Source organism: Mus musculus, chromosome 2 (genome assembly GCF_000001635.26).
Source record: "Mus musculus strain C57BL/6J chromosome 2, GRCm38.p6 C57BL/6J".
NCBI classification, from domain to species: domain Eukaryota; kingdom Metazoa; phylum Chordata; class Mammalia; order Rodentia; family Muridae; genus Mus; species Mus musculus.
Window position 1 is genome coordinate 71654211 of NC_000068.7, and position 4727 is coordinate 71658937.

Consider the following 4727-nt stretch of genomic DNA (forward strand, 5'->3'; position numbering starts at 1 on the left):
CCCAAGGAACTAAAGGGAACTGCAACCCTATAGGTGGAACAACAATATGAACTAACCAGTACCCCGGAGCTCTTGTCTCTAGCTGCATATGTATCAAAAGATGGCCTAGTCGGCCATCACTGGAAAGAGAGGCCCATTGGACTTGCAAACTTTATATGCCCCAGTACAGGGGAACGCCAGGGCCAAAAAGGGGGAGTGGGTGGGTAGGGGAGTGGGGTGGTGGGTATGGGGGACTTTTGGGATAGCATTGGAAATATAAATGAGGAAAATACCTAATTAAAAAAAAATAAAAAATAAAAAAAGATTCATCTTGTAATCTTCATATGGCATGAATGAAGATCTATTACAATTGGTTATTGCTCAAATTAACTCAAAAAAAAAAAAAAAAGAAAATGTTAAGCATTTCAAAATATATGCCTATGTCCAGTGTGGGAGACTTGAGATCCATAACGCTCTTGCTTTTTAGAGAGCAGGGGAGCCCTTTACAGCAGCCCCACTCCACAGTGTGTGTAGGTTTGTGTGTGTTTATAGGTGTGTATGTGTGTATTGTAGGGGTGTGTAGTGGTGTGTGTATATGCATATAGGTATGTGTGTATGTATGTGTATATAGGTTGTGTGTTTATAGGGGTGTGTGTATGCATATAGTTTATGTGTGTATAGGGTTGTGTGTATGTATATGAGTGTGTTCATAGGGGGCTTGTGTGTGTAGGAGTGTGTTTGTATGTATGTGTCTAGGGGCATAGGTGTATGTGTAGGGGTGTGTGTAGGTAAGTGTATCTGTGTTTGGTGTGTGTGCATGTGTGTGTGTGTGTATGTGTGTGTGTTTATAGGGGCATGTATATGTAGGGGTGTGTGTATATATAAGGGTGTGAGAGTAGGAATGTGTGTGTAGGTGTGTGTCTAGAGGTATAGGTGCATGTATAGGGATGTGTATAAGTGTGTGTAGGAGAGTTGCCACTCTTTGCACGTGCTTCCCAGTGCACTGAGACTGGCTACTACTGCTTCTGTCCTAATGGTCAGATTCCCACAGAGCAGGCCTGAGAAACAGCAACAGTGCTGGTGGCAAGTCTGCCGGTGGGAACCTGTTCTGTGGGTCACGGTTAGCCTCGGATTTTCTCTCAGGTCAGGCTGACCCTGTGGCCCTGTCCAGGCAAAGGTCACACCTGTGCCCCCAAAGCCAGCTGTAGCCTCCCCCACCGGGAGACCGCTAGCCCATCTCCCACCCCCCACCCCCCGGGTTGGGTCTGGTGTTTCCACCCACCCAGCATTATGATTCTCGGCTTGCTTTTTGGTTTTTTTGAGGGGGGGTCTTTAAATTTTGTTTTCTTTTGCTTTATGAAAGCAACCCACAGATCTATGTAAAAACAGTTTGATCCATGCAGATTTCGAAAAATGTCAGAAAAACAAGCAAGCAAACCAGTTATTGTGTAAGAGCTGTATACCCGGTAGACACTTTCAAACCCCAAGGTGAGCCCACAACTACATGTGGGGAACTGTTTGATGTCACAATAATCTGAATAGGCTCCCCTTCACCTAGTAGCTAGAGAAGCCTGAGGGGCGGCCCTCCCCTTCACCTTGTTGCTAGAGAAGCCTGGAGGGTCTGGCACTTTCAGCCCCTTTCACTCGGCTAAGCACCCTGCTGTGGGCTTCCCTTTCTTTCCCGCTCAGGCCAGCCCCGCCCCCACCCCAAAGCCGTTCGAGGTCTTTGTATCAGCCGAGAAAGGAGGAGCCGAAATTAGATTGTGTGGGAGGTCAGCAAAGAAGAGGGAGAGGAGCCCCCAGTGGTCTGAGGTTTCCTAAGTGACTTTGCAGGTCCTTCCTAACCCCTGCCCCCACAGGACTCCCCTGCACATTCCGCTGCTGTAACAGTACAGTTAGCCAGCACAAAAGAATCCAAGCAAGATATACTAGGAGCCAGGGATGCCGCTCAACGGTAAAGGGCTTGTCTAGCCTGTGGGAGGCCCGGGGTTGGATCGTCTTTGTTCTTGGTGGGGCGGAGGAATGAGGCTACAGGTTGTTCCCAAGGAGTCCCCTCCCCCACTGTACCCGTTGGGATCAGACCAGCTCCCGCAGGGATGAGAAGATCCTGAACTTACAGACGGATGCCTGAGTGCTCTTTCTCCCAGTGAGGGCCATGTTGCTGTGGGGAGGGCATTTCAGTCAACACACACTGCCTGGGTATCTGCTGCCGGGGGTGGGAGGTGGTGGGGGTGGGAAGATAACGAGCCAGAGTCCTGCTGGATTGCTGCGGAGAGCACCTGTCTCCAGACTTTAGTAGATGTACATTCATATAAGAGTGAAAGTGGGTTGCCCTACTCACTATTTTGTCTAAATTATATGATGTACTGTTCTATATATAGATGCAATGATTTACATATATTATCAAATAAACATGAGATTAAGACGGATGACTTTTTTAAAAGTTGAGAATCATGCAAATGACCTGTGGTGGCCTCTAGTTCTGGACCCCCAAAGGTCAACTCACATGTGGCTGCTTCTGAGAGCCTCATCCTTTCTAGGAAATGGATCTACACAGTTGGCTTCTTGGGCTCATTATCGAATGAAGAAGCCACGTGTCGGAACACTGACCAGCAGATTGGCTTGGAGGTGTGAGGCCAGGCTGCAAAAGGGTGGGGAGGGAGGCTGGTTTCCGGTACTATGAGAAAGAAAGTACCTCTCAGGCAGGTAGGAATAATGGCAGGGGTTTTGAGTGCAACAACTTTCACCGTGTCAGATGCTCTGCTTGACCAAGTATTAGAAGCAGGGAGGTTTAACTATTGGCAAAGAGGAAGGAAAACAACAGCAATAAAACAAGATGAAAACAAAACCAAAAACATAAAACAAACAAACCAAAACCAACTCTTGGTCAAACTCTAAAGCTGAGGATAAAATTGCTGCCTCCCCCAAGAGCAAACGACTCAGGCTGAGGTTGAGGAGGGTTAACTAGTAAGTTGTAACTAGTAAGTTGTATGTGTAACCAGGGCTGGACAAGCATCCCCCAATGGCGGTACAGTTCCAAGTCTCCAGCTTTTCTCCAGCTACACCGGCATCTTTTTTTTTTTTTTTTTTTTTTTCAAGATCCCAAGCTAGAAAGGTGTGAGTCGGTGATAACATTATGTTGCTCTGTGTGATGGCAGTGGAAGCCTGGAAGGACCAGGGACAGAAATTAGAGATGGAAGTGTTTTGATGTGTCAAAGGTGAATCATGATGAAGGTCAGAGAAGCCATGTTGATCTTTATTCATTTTTAAAGTAGCTCTTAGTAATGCCACGATTTCTCCTTTCTTTTTGTTTTCTTTAATTGTTGACTCAGGAAGCTGGTCGATTTGGGAAAGCTTATCTGTATTAACAGAAACCAATTGCTGTTTTAGTTCAAGCAATAAATAATGCTCTTCTAAACATAGAGTGAAGTATATTTTTAAAATAGCTGCGGAATCGAAGGTCAAAATGAAAGTAGGGTAAGGTGATTTCTGTGATGCTCCACATTCTCCATTACTAGTCTGACTTTAGGGCCCAAAATAGGACTTTTACTCAATAGTATTTTTAAAAATAAAATGATCTAGCATTTAAAAAATGAAAGCTTAGTGAATCCTTTAACTGTTTAAGTAAATGATATCCCTTTAAGGAAGTAAATCTTAATTGTTTTAATGATTTCCTTCATAGACCACAAAGTCTCACTTTTTTTTCTTTTTCTTTCTTTCTTTCTTTCTTTCTTTCTTTCTTTCTTTTTTTTTTTTTTTTTTTTTTTTTATGACAGGGTTTCTCTGTGTAGCCCTGGCTGTCCTGGAACTCACTTTGTAGACCAGGCTGGCCTCGCACTGAGTGCTCCCACCTGCCTCTACCCTGAGCACTGAGACTAAAGGCGTGGGCCACCATGCCAGGCAGATCACAACTTACTATTTATATCATGAGTTAAAAACATTGTGGGCCGGCTACTGTACCGACCTCCAGAGTCCTGTACAGGCAGAGAGCACAGTGGCTGATCTGTGGCCATGAGGATGGAAACAAGATCTTTCTGAGAGATTTTACTTCAGAGTTTTTCTTCTGAAACAGTAGCTCTTAACCCCCGGGAGCTCACAGCTTCCTTTACGGTCTCTGTCCCTACCTGTTCTGGCCCAGTCTTATTTTCACAACGAAATCAGTGTGCAGTCTTAGGGAGACTGGAGGACTCTTGCCTTAAGCCCCTATAAATCTCGGTGAGTGGAGACAGAGAGCGCAGGCTGATGGTGGGTGGTGATGTTCACTGTGATGGACAGCCCCAAGTACGGCAGTGGAAGAGGCCTGTTTGTATCTCATCCCCTGAAGTACTGGATTTGGTGGGGTTGGCTTAATAGCCAAGAGGAAGTTTGCATTAGTAACTAATGAGCTAGAATTTATTTATTGTGGTGGTTTGACTAAGAATGGCACCCACAGGCTCATATATTTGAATGCCTAGTCATTGGGGAGTGGCACGACTTAAGGATCAGGAGTTGTGGCCTTGTTGGAGGACGCATGTCACTGGCTTTGAAGATTCAAAAGCCCAAACCAAGTTCGTTCAGTGCCCCTCTCTCTTCCTGATGTCCATGGATCCAGATGTAGAACCCTCAGCTATTCCTCCAGCACCATGTCTGCCTGTGTGCTGCATGCTCCCCACCAAGAGTCACATGAGCTAAACCTCTGAAACTATACGCAAGCCCCTGGAGAGGGAACATCTTGTGTGTCGCATAGATGCTTCACCTGCCAACTAAAA

At 45.7% G+C, this 4727-nt stretch overlaps 1 long non-coding RNA gene across 1 annotated transcript; it reads left to right on the forward strand.

Annotated features, from left to right (window-relative positions):
* Nucleotides 1-1466: 1466 nt before the first annotated feature.
* Nucleotides 1467-3474, forward strand: Gm36909. Its single transcript, XR_866411.2, has 3 exons — nucleotides 1467-1933; nucleotides 2520-2607; nucleotides 3312-3474. It is a non-coding gene; the product is annotated as a predicted gene, 36909 (long non-coding RNA).
* The last annotated feature ends 1253 nt before the right edge of the window (nucleotides 3475-4727 follow it).